The sequence below is a fragment of the Pteropus alecto genome, unplaced genomic scaffold (assembly GCF_000325575.1).
Source record: "Pteropus alecto unplaced genomic scaffold, ASM32557v1 scaffold23, whole genome shotgun sequence".
NCBI classification, from domain to species: domain Eukaryota; kingdom Metazoa; phylum Chordata; class Mammalia; order Chiroptera; family Pteropodidae; genus Pteropus; species Pteropus alecto.
The window spans coordinates 1,407,859-1,424,352 of NW_006435837.1; the positions used below are offsets into that span (position 1 = coordinate 1,407,859).

At 35.8% G+C, this 16,494-nt stretch overlaps 1 pseudogene; it reads right to left on the reverse strand.

Annotated features, from left to right (window-relative positions):
* Positions 1-2,317: 2,317 nt before the first annotated feature.
* LOC102896179 overlaps positions 2,318-16,494 on the reverse strand; it is a 101,760-nt pseudogene continuing 87,583 nt past the window's right edge.

A 16,494-nucleotide genomic window follows, 5' to 3' on the forward strand; every position in this document is an offset into this window, starting at 1 on the left:
AAGCTGTATTTTTCAGATATGTTCTTTCTTTCCAAATCAAAGATACCATTTCAATGTCAGCTGGAGGGACAATGAGAGAAAACACACGCAGGCTCGCGTGCATGCATACACACTCACATGCACATACATGCACGCACACACACATATATTTTCAGGTCAAAGTTTTGCCTGAATTCTAGCTCAAATATTTTCTGTTTTTATCTTTCCTCTGATTTTGAGTATATAGCTCCTGGACTGTAAAGGAAGTTTGGGGTTTTAGTTGCTTTTATTATTCAGTGACCTTAAATAGAGTCCTGACCATTATATTTTCAAATTAATACTGAACATTCTCCTACCTAAGATACAAAGATCTTTGCAAATAAAAGCATTCTGACCTTCAAGAATATTTAATTTAAGCACACAAGCATCCTGCATTATTGGTTGAATCTTTATATTTTCAACTTTATTCATCTGTTCTATGCTCCATGCCAATAGTTATTAAGTTAGTAAAACTTGCTGTGTTCAGTGTCTTCCAATATGAGGAAGAATTTTTTTTACATCTCTCCACCCAGTTATTTCTTCCCACAAATGTTCCCACCTCTTAAATAGAAAGACTATTTACAAACACCTCCAAGGGAAAGTTAGTGTATCTTCTTAGCTGTTGAAATTTAGTCACTTATAAACGACTAAAAATAATTAGTCCAAGACTTTATTTTATATATAAGTAATTTATACAAGTAATAAACTAGCATTATTAGCAAACACATGTCATGGTATAAATTATCTTACCCTTTAAGTTGGTGGCTCTGCTAAAATTCAGAGGCAGCAAAAATAATCAAAAAAATTCCTACTAAGCATGGAATTATACTTTTTAATGTATGAGGATTATGTACCAAGAAATGGCAATTAGCAAATTAAATGATTGTGCTGTCGTAATGATTAAATTTCCTATTTTAGCTGCTCTACTATAAAGTTTTACCTTGATTTTCAAATTAAATTTACATCCCACAAGTTTCGCATGCCATAAACTATATGAATATATGCGAGCATATGTACATATTTTCATCTTACCTTGATCCAAAAAGGCCTCTGAGCCATTTACACAAATTCTTATAATGTAGCAAGAAAAAAAAATTAAAATAAGAAAAACATGAACCAAAAGGCAAACAATCACAGGAAACTAATTGGAAGCCAGAAATATGGTTAGAACGATGCTGGAGGTAGACCAACACTTCTGGCTCTAAGCTTGCCAAGTGGCAATAGGAAAATGAATACAATTTCCAGTTTCATAGAATCTATGAGAAAAACATAAACCAGTTGCTCAGGAAAAGCACTACTACTGCCGAGACCAGAGGACAAAAGATCTCCCAATTCTGTTTCAGAAAGCTCAGAGTTTAATTGCAATGACAAAAATAACCTTATGGTAAAAAAGCGAAAGTTTCGTCAAAATATATATTTTTTAAATTAATACTAGCTAGGATTCTATTGAATTGTCTATATAACTGATTCAGATATTCAGTTCTCTGGGTTATAAATTAGTACAAAGATGTTTCTAGTAATGGTACTTAACCAGGGGTGGTATGGCTTTGGAACTGTAGAAGGAGAATTGTTAGTTGTGATAATGATGGGAGGTATGCACTACTGGCATTTAAGTGAGCAAGGTCTGGGGATTTTAACATATGACAATGCATGAGAAAGTCACACACAACAAAGGATTCTAATGCCCAAATGACAATCACAGCCTCTTTGAGAATTACTAAGAGGAATGAACTCCATGTCTTTCAAATAATCCTTCTACATATATTGTTTCTCTTGGACAAGCTATTAAAAAGTGTTGTGTTGCATTGAACTTAAAATCACACTTCTTGTAAAGTACTCAAAACATTTTTAGGCTAATTCCTCTGACCATGGCATAAAGCTTTATTTTAAAAATTCTCCCATGGACTCACTAGCTGCTCTGAAAAGTCATCTTTGCATTGTTTCCGGGTCTGGCTCCCCACTCAGCACAGTCGCCTGCACCGCGCTTCCTCCACTACTGCAGACTCCAGCAGCTTTTTCACCAGTCCTTGAACTCTCGCTTTCTTTTTAATCCACTGCATCAGATCACTGGCATGCCCTACCGTGTCAGACGCGGTGTCGGAAAAATCACCACCAAGGACTTAAAGGAGAAGAAGGAAGTTGTGGAGGAGGCAGATAATGGAGAAGATACACCTGCTAAGGGGACCGCTAATGAGGAAAATGGGGATCAGGAGGCTGATAATGAAGTAGATGAAGATGAGGAAGGAGGAAACAGGAGGAAGGTGATAGAAAGATGGAAATGAAGATGAATCCGAAGCAGTTACAGGCAAACAGGCAGCTGAATGAGGATGACGATGTTGACACCAAGAAGTAGAAGACGGATGAGGATGACTAGACAGGAAAAAAGGAAAAGTTAAATTAAAAAAAAAAAAAAACGCTGCCATAACCTATACTTCCTGTCTCAGAATCTAAACGTGGTCACCTTCAAACAGAGTCCCACCTGCCCGCCCACCGCGGGCAGCACCCCCCACAGATGATACACACATTATCACTCAACCAAAACCACAACATGAATTTGCAAAAGGAGAGGGAAAAAAACCCAAAACTTACAAGGCCCTGCTTTTTTTCTTACAAGTACTTTAAAAAGAAAATTTTGTAGTTTTTATTTAAATTATATTTTTGTACATTTTTATATTTGTATATTTTTAGGGGTCAGCCATTTTTAACAACCTCAGGATGACCAATCTGGCCCTGGGATCGTTCTCTGTCCTACTTCTGACTTGTGATGTGACCATGTTAATTATACTCTCAAAGGAGAAAAAGACCTTGTTAAAAAAAAAAAAAAAAAAAGCAAAAACGAAAAAAATCTTATTCCAAGCAATCCGGTAACTTTTTCTGTGTATGTGCTTAGTTGTACTATAAGTAGTTGGTTTACATGAGATGGTTAAAAAGGCCAAAGATAAAATGTTTCTTTTTTCTGTCATCCATGAACTTGCTGTTTATAATTTTTTGGCCAGTTCGATATACATGAAACAATGGCCAACGATAAATCAGAGTTTTATTTTGCTGAGTTGTTCTAAAAAACAAAACAAAACAAAACAAAAACCCCACTCTCCTATAGAAGGAAATTTATCCATACACAAAACAATAAAATAGATTTATCTTTCCTTGTACTGTAGCCACAAGTCAATGACTGAAAATAGTTATGTTATCTACATTATATGCATACACATGCACGTCATACCCACACCCGCCATATTCACATATGCACTCACGTCACTCACATGAACGTCATACGCACGCACATCACACAGACATCATACGCATGCATGCCATACGCACAAAAGTCACATACACAAACGTCACACGCACTGCACATCATATGCAGGCACATCATACGCACGAATGTCATACGCATGCACACCATACGCATAAACGTCACATGCACTAACGTCATGCCATATGCACATGTCACATGCAGGCATATCACATACATATGTCATACACCATGTGCACGCATGCCGTACACATGCCTGCCATGTGCGCACATGTCATACACACACTTTATAATTGTGTATGCACACGTGGTTCATGCATGAATAATAGTTCTTTCTAATTCTTGGATAAACCTAGAACTTTTTTTTTTCATACTTGGCTTTCTTCATTAGTTTAACATTTAAACCTTGTGTAATGAACCTGGCCTTATCTTTCAACTCATCCAAAGCTTAATTCATAAAACCCCTCTTCATTTCAAATTCCTCCACACCAGAGCACTCTCCTTTGTTTCTATAGTTTTATTAAAATTGTTATTTTTGGCTTTAAAATTTTTTTTATTTTCTGTGATTCAAAACATGTCTTTTGTTTTCAATCTTGGGTCCATATCATGGCAATAGGGTACTCTTTTAATGAATTAACTAATATGTTATTTGTTCTTTAAAAAATCCCTTTTTTACCAAATTATCACTCCTCATGCCCACCCAATAAAAATATACTATGGCCACTGTGGCTTTGGAGAGAGCTGACACAACCAAATGCAGAGAATGCAGTCAAATTTTTGGCTTTGAAACTCAAGGCAGGAATAGCATCTTGAAATTCCAGATGTTTCATCAGCAAAAGTTAGGAATTTTGGAACTCAAAAGGCAAACCTTTAAGAAATAAAACAAAATTAAACCTTAAAAGAGAATGGAGGACAGAACAGAGAAAGATAAATACCGTATGATTTCATTATATGCGGAATCTAAGGAACAAAAAGAACAAACTAATCAAGAACAGACTCAGAAATATAGTGGACAATTTGGTGATGGACAGAGGGAAGGGGGTTTGGAGGGCTGGGAGAATGGGGTGAAGGGTTAAAGAAATACAAACTAGTAGCCGATGGATGGTCATGAAGATGGGGAGCACGGCAGAGGGAATGCAGTTAGCATTAATATGATGGTTAGGTGGAGGGCCAGGGGAGGGAGGGAGCAATTGGGGGGATCATTTTATGAACAATACAGATGTCTAACCAATGTCCTGTATACTTGAAAGTAATTAAAATAAATAAATTAATTTAAAAAAAGAGAGAATGGAGGAAAGTCCAGATTATTCATTCCAAGGACAAGACAAGGACTACTGCAGGCAAAGGAGAGAAAGAGCGAAACATTACCTAGGAGTAAGCTTGCTTGGAAAAGGGATGAGAGGACTAGACTTCAAGTAACCACAAAGAAAGGAGCTATGCCAGCGCTCAAGAAATATCATGGCTTCTGCTCAAGTGAGAGCCACCCATTGCCAGAACTATCCAACATGGTACAGGGGAATCCCCCACTTCACCCCTGCATCAAGAAGCTATAAGAATTATCCTTGTCACCAAGCATTAAGGACCTCTCATTAACAGCAGCCTGTGTACATCATTCATTGATGGCCTAGCAAGAATGACATAATGTCTTTATCTCAGGAACTTTTTTTGGACCCATCCATGTAGACAATTGTCCCATCAAGAGCTTATTTTAATTATCAGACCCTCCTAATGGAAAGCAGGGCTTTGGAAAACCAGAGGGAAAATGGCGATGTGGAAATGAGAACCCACAACAATTATGTTTGCATGGAATTAAATCCAGCCTGAGATCTCTATGTCAGGCTTGTTTTACAATATCCCACAGCTTTTCTCCTACCATCTGTCCTCTACACAACTTGTCTGAGTATGTATTACTTTAATGCTACTAAGTACAAGACCAGAATATTTCAACATTTTTGAAAACACAGTTTAAGACATATAAAAATGGAGTTGTTCTGTTGAAGTAGGGCTAGGGACCTTAGAGCCGTTGCGTTTTGGCCTCCTTTTCAGCACTCCCTCGCCCTTGCAGTGGCCCTTGCAGTACTCCTATGCAAACACGATTTGCAAGCTATTCCTCTAGAATTTTCTCATAAGGATTTTTGTCTCTTAATATGCGATGAAATGATTTCTAAATATAAGGCTACGCTCCCGTTGCATCGGACACACTTGGAAAGTATTTGTTTATGTATACTGTCCCTACCCTGAAGATTGCGACCCATATACCTGAGATAGGGCCCAGAAATGTTTTTAACAGGCTTCTCATGTGACACACTCAGGAAGGTTTCCAACCTCCTGAAAAAGTTCTGAAGTTAAAATCCCTCAAAGACTCTCAAACAGCACCATTTCACTGGCCTTCTCTAGGTTACACTGACTTAATGCTGTATCTGACGAAGTACCAAGCAACTCTTCTGCCTCCTTGTTGTGATTTATTTAGAAGCCAAGTTTTATACTATCTAAGGAGCAGACATGACTCCATATTGTCCCCACCTATATTTTCAAAATGACTTTATGATGTGTTTTTCCTATCTCATTTTTTTCCCTTTTATTCTATAGGCAATATATATGTATTCTGCCCTGAAATAAATGGCTTTCTCCTACGTAAATCCCTATATAATCAGTATCCACTGAGGTTTTCGTTAAGAGTGATTAGTACAATACAGTTTTATAAATGAAATAATGCTGACAAGCTTTTCAGAATCCGCTTTTAAATGTATTTTTTTCAAAGAGGTTGCGGTTTGAAGCAGGATTTGAAGTAAATGAACCCATTAATCAGGCACTAAAATGCTGCTGCGGCAGTATAAAACTATACCAGTGAAAGTATATTCTGGAAATCTTTGGCCAAAACTGTCCAGCTTGATGGATTGTTTTGTATATACATATATCTTTTGTTCCCATAGCACTGCTATGTTCCTGGATATAGGCAATATTTAACATTTATATGGCAGAATTGGGGAAAAGAACACATCCACAAACATCCAACCTTTATATGGATGGTTATATAGTAAACCAAGCATTCCACAATGAAAGGAGATGCATTAGGCCATACAGACATCTACCACAGTAGCAAAGCAAGTGAATATTGTCTTTGGCCACTGCTTTTCACTCTCCTATGACCCTACCGATCTTTTCCTGCCTCATAACTCAGAACTACCCATCTGAACAAAGGCAATCTCCTGAGCTAAGCATCCTCACCTTCTAGAAACTTTCTCTAACCACTTTACCTAAGAGAGCAGCCCCCTGTCCCAGCACTATCTATTATGCACTGTCTATTATGACAATTTGTTCTGTTTCCTTCATAGCCATTAGCACCTTTTGTTTATTGTTGGCCTCCTCCACTGGAATGGAAAATTAGAGAGCATGACTCTGTCTTTTCCTCACAGTATAACCAGAGCGAAGGTCAGCACATTATAGACACTCAAGAAATACTTGTTAAACTTAATAGAAGAAGCCTGATGTGCTGAAAATAAATTTGCCAAATATCCAGCTCTCCAAATGGCCAAATATAAGTTGATGCGCTACTTGAAAATTTGGTGCAAAAAAATCCTAAAAATGCTAAAAGAGGGGTAAAAGAGAAAATGTCACACTAGAGGATCCAAAGGAGTTCAATGTAAACTGATAAAAATAAATCACACTTGAACTTCTGAAACGTATAATGAAAAAGTACACTTTTATGATTATTAAATATATTTGTAACAATATCAAACCACCATATTAGTCTTAGCTCACAACTGAATATTCCTTAAAACACTACTATGAAGACAAAATAAAAACTAGTCAAGTATAACTTCACTGAAATCTCCCAAAGCTATTAGGACCATTCTATTCAGTATTAAAGGCAGTAAGATTAAGATTTAACGTGAGGAAGTTTAGGTTTTTGATAAACTGATGAATTTAATAAATTAGGCTAATTGGTCAGTTGAAAAATATTGTTAATCAACAAACCAAGTATTTAGCCTATTAATTTTAGCTAGTTAGCTAGAATCTTATTTTGGTTCTAGAACCTTATTTCCACCTTACAGTGAATGAACTTGAGAGCCACTAGCTTGCCCAAGGACACCTAGGCAGTAAGTGGCAGAGCAGGCCTTCAGCTTCGAGCATTTCAAAATCTGGAGTCTGAATCTTAAACACTAAGTTGTACTGCCTACCCAGAAGGCCTTCAGTAATCTAGGATTTAGTATCTAATGTTTTGACACTTCTAGAATGTTTCTGCAGGTCTGAGATATGCAGTAACTTGTAATTTCTACAAAGCAGGAATTTGAATCAAGGCTGCTTAGTGAGCAAGGAAGACGGGATGAGGAAGTATCTGAATGCTTATAAGACTATTATTTTCTGCTCAAGATTGCTCAAGTTGTAACTCTCATGGGTCTGAATTTTACTGGGAAAAGTAGATGCTATAGATGTAAAAATCTCATCATGTACATTTAGCATCTAGTCAAAGTCAACTTCAGAGTCTTCATGGGTAGGAATAGAATATACCTTACAATGATAACCTTGGATATTCATGAATATTTCACACTGATCCACACTGGCCACTATATTTTTCTGAGTATTATGGTAAGCAAGGGCATTAGTTAAGATAATGAGCAGGTGAGTGCTGTGTAGCTGCATGGGATGAATATAAGACAGTCAAAGATTATTTATCCACATTTGTCGCATACTAGACATTTATTTGTACCAATCTTTTTAAACATTCAAATATCTCCCAGGATTTTTAATTCTCATGTAAGTTATTTTTGTTTTCTTGCTCTTTAAGAAAAGATACTAATTCAGTTTTCTCATTTCATAGGTTTAAACTAAAGTCCAAATACTTTGAATGATTTGCTCAAAGTCACTGAACTCATCTGGTAGAGTATGGATGTGAAACCAAGTCAATTTCCCTAGGCCAGACTTCTCTTGTCTATATTACCAATGGTTTTCTAGCATTTTTAAACAATGGAACCATTTTTCCTCTGAATCATATCTTATGTAACCACAGTATATGTAACTGTTAAAGGCTGCATTTTATTAGTATAAAATTATTGTATGAGTATTATGTAAAACATCTACTTATAATATCAATCAAAGAGAAATGAGACTTGAAAGTTTTTGAAATTGGGGATTATGGATGCCAACAAATCAGTCTCAGCATCCAATTTTTCTTCATTTTATTACATGGCTCTGAGAAAATCCTGAGCCATTCAGAAAAGTAATTGCAACTTGTAACAGGTTTTTTTGCTGCTGTTTTTTTTAAAGATCTTTATTAAAATGTAGCTAACATACAATATTGTATTAGCTTCATATGTACACCAGTTATTCAACATTTATATACCTAAAGAAGTGATTATAGTGATAAGTTCAACAACCATTTAATACCATATAATGCTATCACATTATACCATGATATATTATTGACTATATTCCTTATGCTGTACATTATATGCCCATGATTTACAACTGAAAATTTTAACCTCTTATTCCCATTCACCTTCCCCCCCCCCACTTAAAATTTTTTTCAATTAGTTTGACATTCAATATTATCTTAGTTTCAGGTGTACAGCATAGTAGTTAGACACACATATAATTTACAAAGTGATCCCCCTGACTAGTCTAGTACCCACCTGGCACTATACATAGCTATTACCATATTATTGACTATATTCCCTATGCTGTACTTTAGATTTGTACCTCTTAATTCCTTCACCATTGTACCCACTCACATCTAGAACCATCAGTTTGTTTTCTGTATCTATGAGTTTTGTTCCTTTTGTTCTTTAGATTCCACATGTAAGTGAGTTCATATGGTATCTGTCTTTCTCTATTTGACTTATTTCACTTAGCATAATACCTTCCAGGTTCATGTTGAGGCAAATGGTAAAATTTCATTCTTTTCTATGACCAAGTAACATTCTATTGTATATATGTACCACTTCTTTATCCAATCGTTTATTGATAGACACTTAGGTTGCTTCCATATCTTAGCTGTTGTAAGTAATGCTGCAATGAACATAAGGGTGTATGTATCTTTTCAAATTAGTGTTTTGGATTTCTTCAGATAAAACCCAGAAGTGGAATTCCTGGGTCATATGGTAGTTCTATTTCCAATTTTTTGAGGAATCTCCATACTGTTTTCCCAGTGGCTACCCCAATTTGCAGTTCCACCAACAGTGGTTATCTTTTCTCCACATATAGAGATTAAAATTTTCAGTTGTAAATCAAGTAAATCATGGGCATATAATGCACAGCAAAGGGAATATAGCCAACAATATATCATGGTATAATATATCACCAACACTTGTTTGTTGATTTATTGATGATAGCCATTTTGACAGGTGTGAGGTAATCTCTCATTGTGGTCTTAATTTGTATTTCTTTGATGCTTAGTGACATTGAGCATCTCTTCACATGTCTATTGTCCATCTGTATTTCCTCTTTGAAGAAATGTCTTTTCAAGTTTCCTGCCCATTTTTTATTTAGATTGTAAGATTTTTTGGTTTTAAGTTGTATGAGCTCTTTACAAATTTTGGATATTAACCCCTTATCAAATGTATCATTGGCTAATATCTTCTCCCATGCAGTAGGTTGTCTTTCTATTTTGTTGATAGTCTCCTTGGCTGTGCAAAACTTTTTTAGTTTGATCTAGTCCCAGTTGTTTTTTTTTCTTTTTCTTTTTTTTTTTTTTTTGCTTGAGGAGACATATCAGAAAAAAAAAGTATTACTAAGAGCAATGCCAGAAAGTTTACTGCCTATGTTTTCTTCTATAAGTTTTATGGTTTGGGGTCTTATATTTAAGTCTTTTAATCTATTTTGAGTTATTCTTATATATGGTATAAGAAGATGGTCGTTTCATTTTTTTTGCATCTAATTGTCCAGTTTTCCTAACACCATTTATTGAATAGACTGTCTTTACCCCACTGTATATTCTTGCCTTTGTCATAGATTAATGGACCATATATGTGTTGATTTATTTCTGAGCTCTCTATTTTGTTCCATTGATCTACGTGTCTGTTTTATGTCAGCACCACACTGTTCTGATTATTATAGCCTTGTAGTATAGTTGATTTCAGTAGTGTGATCACTCCATCTTTGTTCTTCTCTCTCAAGATTGCTTTGGCTATTCAGGGTCTTTTGTGGCTCTATATAAATTTCAGAATTATTTGTTCTAGTTCTGTGAAAAATACTATTGGAATTTTCATAGGGATTGCATTGAATCTATAGATTGCTTTGGGTAGTATGGACATTTTAACACTTGATTCTTCCTATCCATGAGCATGGTATATGCTTCCATTTATTTGTATCTTCTTCAATTTCTTTCTTAAATGTCTTATAAATTTTGAGAACAGTTCTTTTACCTCCTTGGTTAATTTGATTCGAAGGTATTTCATTCTTTTTGATGCGATCATAATGGGATTGTTTTTTTAATTTCTCTTTCTGATAGTTCATTATTGGTGTATAATAAAAATGCGACCAATTTCTGAATACTAATTTTGTGGCCTGCTACTTTACTGAATTCATTTATTGGTTCTAATGGTTTTTTGGTGGAATCTTTAGGGTCTCTGTATACAGTATCATGTTATTTTCAAATAATGACACTTTTACTTCTTCCTTTCCAAATTGGATGCCTTTTATTTCTCTTTGTCTGATAATCTGTCTGATTGCTGTGGCGAGGACTTCTAATACCATGTTGAATAAAAGTGGCAAAAGTGAATATCCTTGTCTTGTTCTTAATCATATAGAATACAATTTTATCTTTCCCCCATTGAGTATGATGTTAACTGTGGGTTTGTTATATATGGCCTTTATTATGTTGAGGTATGTTCCCTCTATTCCCACTTTACTGAGAGTTTATCACAAATGGAGGCTGGATTTTGTCAAATGCTTTTTCTGCATCAATTGATATAATTATATGATTTTCATCTTTCATTTTGTTTATGTGGTGTATAACATTAACTGATTTGTGGATATTGAACCAACCTTTCATCTTAGAAATAAATCCCACTTGATCATGGTGTATGATCTTTTAAATGTATTGCTGACTTTGGTGTGCTAATATTTTGTTGAAGATATTTACATCTATGTTCATCAGGGATATCAGCCTATAACCTTATTTTGTAATGTCATTATACGGCTTTGGAATCAGAATAATGGTGGCTTCATAAAATGAGGTTAAAAGCCTTCCATCCTCTTGAATTTTTTGGAAAAGTTTGAGAAAGATAGGTGGCAATTCTTCTTCGAATGTTTGGTAAAATCCACCAGTAAAGCCATTTGGTCCAAGACTTTTGTTTGTTAGAAGTTTTTTGATGATCGATTCAATTTTGATAATAGTAATTGGTCTGTTCAGATTATGTGCTTCTTCTTGACTCAGTCTTGGAAGATTGTATATTTCTAGGAATTTATCCATTTTTCCCCCAGATTGTCCAATTTGTTGGCATATGCAAGTAGTAAAAGTATTTGATGACTCCTCTTGCAACCTCAGATGCTCTTGAATTAAAATTTGCTCTTGAACCAAACTCTTGAAAAGTCTTTGGAAAACTATGCTTGCAACATAGTTTGGAAACCATTTCAGTTAAACTATGTTCTTTCTCCATCTTTTACACATTCTTGCCAATTACTTTATTCAGTTTGATACCAGAAGTCATCATCATCAAATTAAATGTTGACTAAGGATGGTTTTAAAAAAGGAGGCTGTTGGAAGATGGAAAAAGGGGGAGAAGCAAAAACAAGTGTAAGTTTCACTCTGGTACAATTCAATGAAAATTAATTCATCAAATGAGCAGTTTGCTAAGATTGCTGATTTATAAAAGATGTGTTTCTTATGACTATGTAGTTCAGAGCATTTTGTATTGAATGTGATGCTTTCAACAGTCTTTTGAAAACTTCTGCTAAATTTTAATTGAGTGTTTTTTATTTTGTCTTTAAAGTAGCATTTTAAGGAAAATACAATGGACTTTGCTCCATCAACCTACAACTCAACAGCAGGAGGAAGACCTAAGCCTAAAAAAATCAGTCCTAGACAGTCCACCTCAGAGATGGTGTTACTAATGAGCAGAGGATGAGAGGAGACTAAGGGACAGATGGAGAGAAGATGAAGGGCAGAGAGCATGAAGAACATAAGGACTGAGTGACAGAGTGAGGGCAGAGCAAAAAGGAGAGATGGGGAAAAATGAAGAGTGATGGGGTGAGGTATGCAGAATCCAAAGGCTCCAGAATCCAGGGAAGTTCTGGCTGTTCATAGCTCTTCCTGCCAATTCCTCCAGTGTGAATGGGTATAAATTTTATAAGAAAACAGATTTTAGAAGTGGGTAACTTTGCTGGCTATAAAACATGCATTCCTAACATACTTAGGGAAAAATAAAGATATTGTCAAATCCCAAAATACAGAAAGTATACACAACAGGAATTTAGGAAATTAAGCGTGCAATGCAACAGCAAATTTCCCACATTTCCAAGTACAGGCGAACCTTGGATTGAAACCCAAATCTTCTTCATTCTTAGACTAATGCCTTTCTTACTGCTTTACAGAGCTTTATAAGGTGAATATTGCCTGTCTGGACATTTACTTTCACTCACTCTTAGAGAATTCTCTCCAAAATAATACCAAACTGAAGTTAAAAAAAAAAATTACATTATCCAACTTAATTGTTGTTTTTTAAGTGACTAAATATGCTATAGCTTAAATCAGTCCAAGAGACATTACCCTTACAAAAATGAAGTCTTTCTTAAACATAAATTTAGTCATGAGGTGTTTAGACACTTTTGTTTAAACATGCCTAAATTTTAAAGGCTTAGAGGTGGTTATGCTTTTTCCCATTCTTTGAAGCCTTCCCATAAATGAGACGTGCAGCCATTTTATAAAAATGATAAATTGTCCTGTTAAAAGTAGCCCAAGATCCTATTCCTCATGTCTATTTCTCTTCTCACACTGTATCACTTCCTGGAAGTATTAATAGTTGCATTTCACTTTCCTATATAAATATTTAAGGACTGTAATTCTGCTCAGTTGACATTGGAAGTGCCTATGCACAGCAATGTTTCATTATCTGCTCCTCGAATCAACATAATCTTGTCAAACTTTGTTTCTAATAAATAGGGCAGGCTGTATTTGGAATATTTTAATAACAGAGCACAGTCATATTGCTTTCAATCATGGCCTGCTTACAAATCCCCAGCTAAGAGGTGCAGTTACATGGAACAATAACCCATAAGCAACGTGCCAATATATTTTCATTAGTCAATGACACCCGGCTGCAGAGAGAAATTAGGCTGTGTCCTTTAAAACTCATCATTCCCTTGTGGCAGAACCACAACAGGGCAGATTGGCTTTACCAAACCTTCCTTCCATTGTTCAGTAAGTGCTCCAGCTGGGTTGTGTTCATCGTAAACCCTAAGTCTGCAATTTTTCAATTTCATATTAGGCTCAGATTCAAAGTCTACTGTTCTGACGTTATTGGGAAGACACACAAGGAGAATGTCATTGAGTAGCTATTGTCTAAAGCACTCCTTTTCTCCCCATTATTCCGGGTCATTTGGAAATGTATCTTATCTATGGAAACCTTGGAAACAATGATTGGTTTGGCATTGTGAACTTTTCCCTAGTCTTAATTCTTTAATAATACTCTAAAAGTCATTTTTCAGATTTTTCAGATCAAAGTAGACCAAATGGGAACACTGGAAAGGAAACAATCACTTCAAATGGAAGCAACTTCTTAATTTATGCTTTCATCTTTGTTTTACCACCAGTTTATTTTTTGATCTTTCATCAACCATCTTAAAAGCTAAGATATTGAAACCACATTTTCCCTTAATAGAGAGATTGCTATTTAGATTGGTAAGACACCAAGTTTCTATCTCTCCCTTCTTTTTTTCACCTCTCACCACTCTATTTAGACTTCTTCCCACTCTCACCCCACCCTGCATATCTGCATAAACAGAGGGAGAGAGTGATGGCTAAATAAACCATGCTGGAATTATACCTCATGGATGCTACCATGTGTGATGGAAACCCCAGACAGATGGGCAGCCCAGCTTCTGCGGAAGCAGGCTATTCTTAGGCACTGTTGTTAGTGACTCCATAGAGGCTATAAACCAATCACATATGACTCCCCAGACTTTCTGAGGGTTTCTCTAGGCTGATGCTGTCAGTGAATGCTGCTGGGTTCACAGCTTCTATGGCAGTGTTTCTCAACCCTGGCTGCACATTAGAACACCTGTTTCGTTTCTTAATACTGATGCTTGGTCCTCTCCCCCAGAGATTCTGATCTAATTGCTCTGGGGTGAAACTTGGATGTGAGTATTTTTTTAAATGCTCCCTAAATGACTCTAATGGGTTGAGAAACACCTCTCAGGGACATTTGTGAAAGCCATGACTAGCAAAGTCCTGCTCCCTTAATTTGCTTACCTATTTTTAAACAATACTTTGACAAACTATGCAGGACTCTCAGAAGTGTACGCAAAAAGAAATGAGAAACTGAGCTACACACCTGTATAGGGTTAACATCACATTGAAGTTTCATCACTGAGGTGTTTTTCAGCTTGGGTCATCTTGGGTCAATCAAACTCAAATAGCTACAACGACTGGGAAAATGATGTGAGAAGTATGCAGAGTGCGAAAAACAGCACAGAATGGTGAGAGTCGTGAACTAGGGAGTGAACTGCTTTTCTAAAAGGGAACAGTTGCTACTCAGATCCAGCCAATTGTTGCCCTGTAAGAATGCCAGCCTCCTGCAGCCAAAGATCTTGATTATTTCAGAGAAACTAGAAATCTAAATTTTTATGTGAGATCTCCTAATTTAAGAACATTGGCTCACATTAAAAGGTATTGGAGAGGATAAACAAAACATGTCAACATTGACCTCAGGTCCTGATCAATAGGTAGAGTTTATGACTTCCAAAAGACAAAACGAATGAAAAGATCTGTCATATTCTGTCTGAGTATTAAATCATTAACAGAAGCATAAATGTTATAGCTAAAATAAAACAAATCCAGTTCAATCTAGTTATTTAAAAAAACAATGAAAATAGAAAAAAAAGTAAAGAAACTTAAACATTCAGAGGTAATGTGAACTTGCTCACAATCCTGCAAATGGACATCAGGATTCCAAACTCCTGGTCCAAGGTGTGTGTTGACATCAAAGTAAACCATCCTTGACTCTGCAACTCAGGACATTTCTACACTGAAATTGCAAAAGCTACAGTTTGGATAACAAAAGCAATGACAAACTGAAGATGTCACATAATTTGTATTGTGAGACTTAAACACCCATAATATTTAAAGATATTAGTGGAAATACTTTCAGACTTGGATTTGTGCTGCTTCTTAAGGAAAGAACCTCTCTAGTATATAAAAAAAAATATTAAAATACTGCTATGAACTACATCCTTGGCAAAGAGCTGTGGGTGAAAACAGACAGCTCTACTAGTTTAGTCAAAAGAAACAAAAACCTAATCAGATCTACCACTCTCTGCTTAAAATCCTTAAATGGTTTCCCCAAGCTTTAGAATAAAAGTGAAGTAAATACAAATTTACAGACAACTAGAAGTTAGAGGGGTTACAACTGTGGTTATAGATGTTCCACATTTTATGGAAGATATTTTCCCCTGAAATATATACCTTTCAAGCAAACTATGCACTACATTGTACTATACAAAATTACCAATATTTGACCATTTTTAACTACCAAAATAGCAATTTCACATGACTCAATATAATACATAGAATCCTAGTTTGACACTGATTACCATCATTGAGTCCTCTCTGCAGAATTCTACATTAGTACCTTCTCCTTCTTGAAATATTCTTTTACTGGTTTCCATGATGCCTTGCTTTTCAGATTCTGCCTCCTCATTCATGGGACACTGCTCTTGTATCACCTTTGCTGGCCCTTCCTTCTGTATCAGAACTCTAAATGCCTAGTTTCTGCTTCTCTTTTCAAAGCATTTGCCTATAGTTCATTTAAAAATATCTACTCCCAGACAATGCCCACATTTACATCACTAATCAACATCTCCTTTCTAACTGCCGGTCTGATATATCCAATTGATAACTTAATATTTCAACTTGGATCTCTTCTCCTAGGCATCCCAAATATATTATGTTCAAGTTCAAGCCCTTGGTCTTTTTCAAAATCTGCGCCTCCTTTCTACTCTATTTTTGTAAATGCTACTTCTTGCCACCAAATTGCTTAAGCCAGAAAACCTGGAGTCATCCT